General features: G+C 40.8%; 1 non-coding gene across 1 annotated transcript; it reads left to right on the top strand.

The window, feature by feature from the left end:
• The first annotated feature begins 8998 nt into the window (after positions 1–8998).
• Positions 8999–9236, top strand: LOC132232153 (small Cajal body-specific RNA 13). Its single transcript, XR_009452296.1, has one exon. It is a non-coding gene; the product is annotated as a small Cajal body-specific RNA 13 (non-coding RNA).
• Positions 9237–10001: the final 765 nt, after the last annotated feature.

The following is a 10001-nucleotide window of genomic DNA, read 5'->3' as shown; positions in this document are numbered from 1 at the left end:
CTCTAACAGAGACTCAAGCCAGCTATCTATCAGGACATCTAATGAGATCCATGATTATAAACCAGATTCTCTGATGGGATTAGAGACAGATTTTGTATGGTGAGCTCATCTTACATAGCTACATTAAAAAATATCCAATAACTGCTATTGTTGCTATGTGTGTCTTGGCAGATGTTTTAACTGGTAGTTCCCCCACTTCCACCTGCCCCACAGTAACTGATTGCTAAAGATACACTTTCACATATATATTTTTTCATTGCTCCTACAACTGCCATTTTAAGAGCCACATGTCCTCTGTATTTGGAGGGAGAAAGGATACCTGTTGCTTTGCAGCAGGTGAAATAGTCCAAACAAAAACCATATCCATACCCCAAGGAGTTTGTAATCCAAAAGCAAGAATGGACATGCTATCGAACACTGCAGAACAATACCCACACAATACAGGCAGATGGAGTATCATATGTCCATCACCACTGGAATTTTTTTGTAAATTATATTTAATTATTTGCCTACTTATTTAGTTTGTAAACTATCCCCAAAACATTGCTGGTCTTAGAACACTTCCCCGGTTCAAAGTATAAAACACCATCTATTACCAATAAACTCTGAAAAGCCAAATGGGATGTTTAAAGTAGCCTTGAGTAAAGGTCATATTCCAAAAGTGTGCAGACTTAAAAGATAAAGCTTTCTGACAGGAAGCAAACTACTGCCCATGCATATCACCCTCTCCCCTCAATGGTAACACACTCCAGAACCTTGTTGTCAGAGGCAAATAGAATTAGTTGACTTTTTCTGATAAGATGCTACTAACCAATGCTTAAATAAAGATCTTAGGTAGCATCATTTGATGGCAAAAAGGAAAGACTTTAGGAATTATTCATTTGACTATGTTCATCAACCATTAACACCCTAGTGCTATTATTGACTGCTTTGTTGCTAACATTTGGGGACAGTAAATATAGAGGTAACTGGGATGTGATGGGAAAATCATTGGAATTAGAGTCGGGCCAGGCTTTGATTCCCAAAAAGTCACCTCATCTTTCCCAACTCCACTTTTCTTAACAGTAAAATGGGAGTAATTAATTGTATCTACTTCACTAGACTGTTTAGAAATTAAATGAGATAGTAGACATTAAGGCATTTCCTAAACCAGCAAGCATCAGACCAATGATAGATCTTGTTATGTAACGTTCATTGCTTCTGTGTTCTCCTAAATTCCCATGGAAGTTCTTCAAATGACTCCACAAGCATTTTTATTTGTCATTGTTTTTAATAGATTTTACTTTATAACCATTTTAGATTTACAGAAAAATTGAGAAGATAGTATAGAGACTTCCCATGTACCTGTACCCAGTTACCCCTAATATTAGCATCTTACATTAGTTACAATTAATGAACCAATATTATGAACTAAAATCCAAAGTTTACTCAGATTTCCTTAGTTTTCCCTGATGTCCAATATCCCATGCAATATACCAGATTACACTTAGTTGGCATATCACCTTACGTTACTCTTCACTTTGACATCTTCTTAGACTTTCCTTGTTTTTGATGATCTTGATAGTTTGGGGAATATTGCTCAAGTATTTTGGAGGATGCCCCTCTATCTCAATTTGTCTGATGTTTTTCTCATGATTACACTGTGTTTATGGGTTTGGGGGAAGATTATCACAGAGGTAAAGTGCCATTTTCATCACATCATATAAAGGGCACATATTACCAGTATAATTATGATATTGATGTTGGCCTTGAATCTGGCTGAAGTAGTATTTGTCAGGTTTCTCTAGGGTAGCGGTTCTCAACCTGTGGGTCGCGACCCCTTTGGTGGTCGAACGACCCTTTCACAGGGGTCGCCCAAGACCATCCTGCATATCAGATATTTACATTACGATTCATAACAGTAGCAACATTACAGTTATGAAGTAGCAACGAAAATAATTTTATGGTTGGGTCACAACATGAGGAACTGTATTTAAAGGGCCAGAAGGTTGAGAACCACTGCTCTAGGGCAGTGGTCGGCAAACTGCGGCTCTAGAGCCACATGCAGCTCTTTGGCCCCTTGAGTGTGGCTCTTCCACAAAATACCACCTGTAGGCACGCACATACAGTACGATTGAAACTTTGTGGCCCATACGCAGAAGTCGGTTTTCGGCCTGCGTGAGACTATTTTGAAGAAGTGGCGTTAGAAGAAGTGGGGGTGTGTGGTTGGTTGGTAGGGAGACGGGATACATTGTTTTGAGGTACATTCGCTGAGGTCGACCCCTTCCAACTCTCCCATCCACACTCGTCTATCTGAAACAAGTATACAAGACGAGTGTGGATGGGAGAACTGGAAGGGGTCGACCTCAGCGAACGTACCTCAATCAGATTGAGGACGTTTTTAGCAAAGGACAGCTTAGGAGTACCCCAATTAAGTTAATAACAATGTACCGACCTATATAGTTTAAGATTAAAAAATTTGGCTCTCAAAAGAAATTTCATTCGTTGTACTGTTGATATTTGGCTCTTGACTAATGAGTTTGCCGACCACTGCTCTAGGGTAAAATTACTCTCTTTCCCTCTTTCTGTTCTTTAATCTGTGGAGGAAGTCACCAGATGCAGTCCACACTGATTTTATTTTCACCCCCTCTCCCCCCAAAATGCACAGTATTTCCAATAGCACACAGCTTGGCTATTGTTGGGGCTCAAAGATATTTCCAAAGAACTGAAATGAGCTCACGCTTTTTTGGAAGAAAAACTATAGTTTTCTCTCTGTGCCTTGAAAATCAGTCATTTCCCATTTTTAACTTAAGGGGAAAAAATGTGTTTACTTTATTAGATTGGCCATTGAATACTTGAGGGAGCCTGTCCTCTTCATATAGTCCTGTTTATTTTTCTTCTGCTGCTTTCTTGTCTGCACTTCCTTTAAAAGGAAAGCTCATGCATTCATTTCTATTTTAGATTTTTCCATCATGCTACTTCAAATATGTTGCCTGTATAATTTTCTGAGATAAAAAATTAGAATTCAATCTTCTTTCTAAGGGAATATTACCTTTGAAGTTCAGGGAGGCATCAGAATCAAAGTGAAATCTACAATTTACTTCCTTACAACAAATTCTCAGAAGATAAAACTAACAAGATACAAAAGGAAAAATCTGTTTCAAACTGATAATAAACATGCTGTAATGAGTAGAAATAAAGAAAACATGAGAAAGTCATGAATAAAAGTTACTTGCTTTACAATTGCATATCCCTGAACCTTAACGATGCAGGGCAGCCAAAGTATCCAAATCTCCAAGGTCTGATTCAGCCTTTCCTGGGCAAATTTCATTTCTCAAATGCTAGCTTCTGTGGCAGAATATAAACACAGTGAACATACAATTACATACAGTGAAATCTGACACAAGGAATTTAAATGGACTAAACTAAGTCAATAATATTTGTTTGAAAAGAAAGCTATATGAAGGCAGGTAACATTGTTCTAAAGATAGTCACGTGAATACACAATTCTTGCCATTTTTCCCTATCAAAAATATACACATTTCCAGGAAAGAAATTTGGCATTCAGCTGACATACCATTAGGACAATCTCTCTCTCTCTCTCTCTCTCTCTCTCTCTCTCTCTCTCTCTCTCTCTCTTTTTTTTTTTACAAAAAATAATGCGAATTAAGTTTTCTTAGTCACAATGTAAAGGGAAGTATACTGATTTTGGAACTGGAAAGACTTGAACTCAAATTCTAACCTCACCAACTACTAGCTGTATAACTTTACTTGAAAGTCGAGTTACTCAACTCTCCTGAATCTCAGTTTCTCATCTATAAACGACACACTGGGCCTATCCTGTGAATTATTATAACAATCCTATATAATAAAAGCCTAATATGCTAAGTGTCTGGTCATCCATTCAACCAATCAAAGTGTAATATGCTAATGATATGCTAAGGCCACTCAACCGCTCGCTATGATGTACACTGACCACCAGGGGGCAGACAGTCAACCAGTCAACCAGTCGCTATGATGTGCACTGACCACCAGGGGGCAGATGCTCCAACCAGTAGGTTAGCTTGCTGCTAGGGTAGGGCCGACAGGGACTGAGTGAGATGGGCCAGACACACCCTGGAGCCCTCCTGTGGTCCCTTCCCTGCTGGCCAACATCCCATGTTCTTCCCCTGCCCTGATCATGCACTGGTGGAGTCCCTCAGCCTGGCCTGCACCCTCTTGCAATCTGGGACTCCTTGAGGGATGTTGGAGAGCTGGTTTCAGCCTGATCCCACAGACCAGACCAAGGGACCCCACTAGCACACGAATTCATGCACCAGCACTCTAGTTAGGTATAATGTAAGTTAGATGCATAGCAATAACCTAGTTAACACATAGCAGGCTCTAAATTAGAAAGAGAGAGAATATATTATTATTTTTTAAATATATTTTTATTTCAGAGAGGAAAGGAGGAGAGAGAAATAGAAACATCAATGAAGAGAGAGAATCATTGATAGGCTGCCTCCTGCACGCCCCACACTGAGGATCAAGACTGCAAACCAGGCATGAACTCAGGACCCTTCAGTCAACGGGCTGACGTTCTATCCACTGAACAAAACCAGCGAGAGCAAGAATATATTATTCTGATCCTCACAGAGTTTATAATCTAGTGGAAGAAATGGATACGAATCAAGAAATTAACCAAAAAATAAAAATACTAAGCTTATCAAAATAATTAATTCTATAAAGTGATTTAGAAAAAGGTTTCCCTGAGAAAGTATCAACTGAGGTGAAATAAGTCATTACAATAAAGCCCTGAGGAAGAGGGATTAAGACAAGGGAAACAGAATGTGCAAAGTTCCTGTGGTGGGGGAGATGAAGATGCTTTTAAGGATGTGGAGTTGAGTGCAGGCTCAAGGGACAGCAATATGGGAGCTGTGGCAGGAGCCAGGACAAGCAGGGTCATGTAGGCCATTGGGAGGATTTTGGTCATTGCCATACGAATAATGCAAAACCACTGAAAGGTTTTGAGCAGAGCAGCGACATTATCACATTTTTAAAAGGCTCACTCAGGCTGCTGTGGGGATAGAGTGCAGGGGCAGGAGAGGCTACAGGAAGGTCTGAGGAGGTCAAGGCCACAGGCTAAACAGTGTATGAGGGAGGCACCAGCAGAATAAATGGAGAATTGGCTGGCCCATCTTCCTCCAAATTCGTGTTTTCTAACCTTACATCTATATATATAAAAAGCTAAAATGCTAAGTGTCCGTCCAACTGTCTGACTGGTTGCTATGACACACACTGACCACCAGGGGGCAAATGCTCAATGCAGGAGCTGCCGTGATGCACATTAGCCATTTACAAAGAAACAACACCACAGTCCTGCATTGACAAAGCAACACTCAGCTTCCCCCAAGTGGGACACAGGCCCCACCACCACCTCAGAGTGAGGCCCCACCAAATCACAGCCAATGCTGCCAAGACCCCATGGTGCAAAATGTGGCCCACAGTCTCTCTAACCCAAACCTGAAACAGTCACTGTGGGAGCCAGGTAATGACGTCACGTAGAAACGCCCAACTTCCTCTCCCTAGTGACTAGCCTCCTTGGAGTTTCTTCAGCCCAGGAACACGACTTGCTTTATAGCCAGGTGCAAACATTTTACGCTTTAACCAAATGTCTGTGAAGCATTTTTCCGTGCCTCATCCCATTTGATCCTCACTGAAGTCCTGGAGTAGGTAGATAGGAGACTAGATAGCAGCTTATTTTTTTTTTTCATTAGCTGGAAAGTTTAGAAATTTGACCCAACTGAAAAGAAGTCAGAAATGGTGGACCTTGAAAATGACTTCAGGTTTTCTCACTGCACAGAATATAGTCAAACACTGCTGCAGTTAAATATTTCACCCTTTGTTCTCCCTGAATGATCTACAATAATAATCTGTTTTATGTTGATATTTACTGCTGTGTTGCTGACAATTACCTGAAAGAGAAGTTGGGGTGCTTCACTGGGCTGGAAAAAGTTTAGCTAAATCAGAAAGCTGGTCTAATTAAGCAAGTTTATTCTATATCTATAAAAGGCTAAGTTGACTCACGCATGCGTGATACATATAAAGCTCTTGCTGGCACCAATCGCACTCATGTGTTTCTAGCTGTCATTGTCAATCATGAATTTGGTTGACACTTCTATTATAGAGAAAGGGCAAATCATGATATTAAAATATTTCTTCTAATTAATTTCCTTTCAATGTGCACGAATCTGTGCACCAGGCCTCTAGTGTTATAATAAAATACTAAATACCTGCAATGAATAAATATAGAAAGCAGGATGCTTGCAGTATAGCTTGTTGAGTAAGAGTTTCCCCAGCAGTCAGCACTTAGGTTTATTCCCAGCAACATAATGACATGGAGAAAATGGAGCGAATAGGATAGCAGCATTCATAAGACACATGAGGAAGCAAGAGGTAGTGTGGTGGGAAGGACACTCCTGGGAAACAGGATATCCAAGTTCTACTCCCAGCACTGCCTCATCCATTTGGACAAACAAGTCCCTTCCTTCTCTTTAGACCAGTGGTTCTCAACCTTGGCTGCACATTAGAATCATCTGGGAATCTTTTTAAAAATCCTGATTTCCGGGACTCATCCTCCGGAAATTCTGTTTCTTTGTTACTAATGTTGTGGCCTCACCCCATAACAAAGAAACAGAATTTCCGGAGGATAAGGCCCAGAAATCAGGATTTTTAAAAAGATTCCCAGGTGATTCTAATGTGCAGCCAAGGTTGAGAACCACTGTTTTAGACCATCCCCAACTGTGAAATGACCAAGTGGAACTAGTTGACCTCTAGGGTTCTTTTCAGCACAAATGTTCCTTTCACTATGGAAGACATCTAAGAACTATAAAGACAGTTTATTACAGTGGCTTAGGGTGCAGTTTTTCATGTCATCATAAGAGCAAACACTTAGTAAGTGCTGACCATGTGCCACAACCAACATTTAAAAGAAGTGAGATAATAGGATAGTACAGGAGTGGAGGGAAAACATCAGCGTGCACTGCAGGTACTAAAGGTAGGCAATGCTTCAGAAAATGTTTGTTTCAGAGGGAGATAAGGGGAATATACATTATATTATTTATTTTGCACAGTTTTAAAAAGGCTTGAATAGCACCAAGCTAGATTATTTATTCATTCACCAAACATTCACTATGTGTAATTTGTGCTAAGCATTCTGCCAAGAAATAATTCACAAGAAATAATTTATAGTATTCCAGCAAAGTAAAATGGGGAAAACTGAGACTAAACAAAACCAAACTGAGCCTTATGAGGCCTCAGCCTCCCTTCCTAGAAGAGAAGTGATGTTTAGGAAGGAAGGAATGTTTGAGATTGCTGTGGTATCATGGAAACTATATGGCTGGGCACAGGTAAACTGTCATGGTTGGTGATAGCTTGGTAAATTGTCTTAGTTTTTAGATTTACTTTGATTAAAAAACTATAACATTTACATAGCCAGAAAACAGGTAAACAGTGAGATATTAATCACAATGTATGTCACCGATCTGATGTATTTTCTTGCTTTTTGGCAGGTTCTTTTCCTGTGGAACACTAGGAGGGGGCATAAAGTGACATGGGAGAATACTAGATCCTGCTCGTTCCTTCTCCTATAGATCCTGCCATTATGGTTAAAAATAGAAGCTGTTGAATTGTGGAAACTGGATATAGTTAAAACCCCACTATAATGAGCACAGGGGCCCCACAGATTGTTAATGAGGCTGTTTGAATTAGCACCTGCTCCTGGAAGAGTCTGGTGTGAGCGCATTGGCAGCCAGGCCCCCTGAGTCAGTGAGGGGGAAATGGGAGTGGAGGGAGGGATCTACATGCTGCCTTGCAGGTGTTTTCTGAGAGTCCCTGAATCGGTATTTTATTTTCTGTTTATTCTGTTGCACTCACTCTGTGCAAGAAGCTGGGCTAGATGTTAGAGGAGACATAAAGGTGAGAGACACAGCCCTTGCCTCAAGAACATACACAGATGGACAAGACATTTACACAAGGGACAGAAGCTCAGGGGCAACAAAGTTCAGCACAAGAATAGCACCTTGGAGTGAATCTTGGTCCTGCCACTTTCTAGCTGTGTGACTTTGGGCAAAGGCACTCTAACCTTTAAGAGCTTCAGTTTCCTTATCTGCAAAGTCAGGATGATTGGATACTTATGAGGAGTAAAGAACAGGCAGGAGTGAAATGGGTTGCATATCACCAAGTGAATAGTAGGTGCTCAGTAATTGAACTGACTACAAAATCAAAGTGCCTGCAAAGAAATACCAGTGAATGCTACAGAGCCTCAGAAGTGGGAAGTATATTAGGAAAACCTTCTTGGATGTGGCATCTGAAATGAACCTTACAGGATTTGTCTGACTTTAAAAGGAGCTAATGTAGTAGGGGGACATATTTTGAGGGAGGAATGGCATAAGCAAAAGGCATGGAGACAGAAACAACTGAGGCATTCCAACTGATAGACGTGTTTTTGCTGGAAATTGTAGATACAGAGATGAATAAGTCAGTCTCCAACCTCAAAGAGCTCATAGTCCACTGGGGAGACCGACACACAAACTGAAATGGACAGAGCAGAGTGACAGCTCTGTGCAGGGGCTGTGGGAGTCCAGTGGAGACCCCAAGCTAGGGCTGACCAGGTGGTAACGGCAGAAGGTGAAGAAGTTAGGGAAAGATTCTAGGGTAGCAGAGAAAATGCTAACTGTTTGGCCCATAGCAGTAAAAATGCCAGTCAGAAAAAAATCATGCTCCACACATAGGATAGGACCTAGGAGTGAAGAACATGATGAAAATAAACACTGGGTTTGTAGCAGAGAGAGAGTAAGAGAGGTGGCCAGGAGCAGGAATCAGAGAGAAAAATGGCAGGATTCTAAAATTGACAGGTGGTGCCATTTAGTGTCATGAGGAAGCCTGGGGTGGGCTGTAAAACTGGGGGCTGAAATGGCAGGAAAGTGAGTCATTGGAGATGAGACATTCAAGGATTGGTGAGATTAAGTGATTTAAAAGATTACTACTGTCCACCAGACTTGCAGAAAAAGCAGACCCCAGAGGAAGCTGAGGCATGACTACTCAAGAGCCAGCCTTCCATATGCAATTTTCCTCTGATAGTTCCTGGGTACTGTTGCCGCGGTGATAGTGACTGTCCATGTCATTATCTATCCACCAACAGTAAGAGAAGCTTTGCAGTCGAGATATTGTTTAACAGATGGAGTGGTTTCTGTTGGACACTAAGTACTGCTACAAATGAAAAAAAAAATTACTATTGTCTGTTGATGACTCTGAGGGAAGAGATAGAAAAAAGAGGTCAATGAGTCAGGTACAAAAATCACCCCACTATAATGAGTACAGGGGCCCCACAGATTGTTACTGAAGGGAGGGATTGTGTTCTGGAGGGCAGTAGATGATTTAAGTGTTTGAAATGTCCTATATACTTAACAGTGAGCTACTGCTTTAGATTCTTTATAGAGTCTCTAATTGTGTTGGTTTGGATATTGGTTTGGTTGCTGTGACAGGAAGGTCTGAAATAAGTGGCCTATATTAGATGAAGGTTTATTCCTCTGCCCTGTAAATCTGAGTTGGTAGTCCATGGCCAAAATGACAACGCACACAATCATCCAGGTGCCAGGGTCTTTCTGTTTAGTTCTCCTGCCAACTTACATCTTAGCTCCCAGTGTAACATCTGTATTCCTAATAGCTAGAAGGAAGACTCAATGGATAGCATGACCCACAGTCACTAAGAGTGATCAAGATTCAAGGGGAAAGCAATTAGATTCACCTCTTGGTAAGGGAGTAGCGAGGTCACACTGCAGAAGAGCAGGTGTGGTGGGAGATATTGTTTAGCCACATTTGGATAATATAATCTACCACATGTTATAATAAATGACCTTGAACAGAATGTTGCTCAGCTTAATGAATATGAGTATTCAGCAGAACAAATGGCCTTGAGTAAAATGGATTCTATTTGCTTATTTTATTCATTTTCATCTATGTAATTCACACCCTCATTTTAC

This window comes from Myotis daubentonii, chromosome 3 (genome assembly GCF_963259705.1).
Source record: "Myotis daubentonii chromosome 3, mMyoDau2.1, whole genome shotgun sequence".
Classification (NCBI taxonomy): Eukaryota; Metazoa; Chordata; class Mammalia; order Chiroptera; family Vespertilionidae; genus Myotis; species Myotis daubentonii.
Note: the sequence above shows the minus strand (reverse complement) of the source record. Positions and strands in the feature narration are given on the sequence as shown.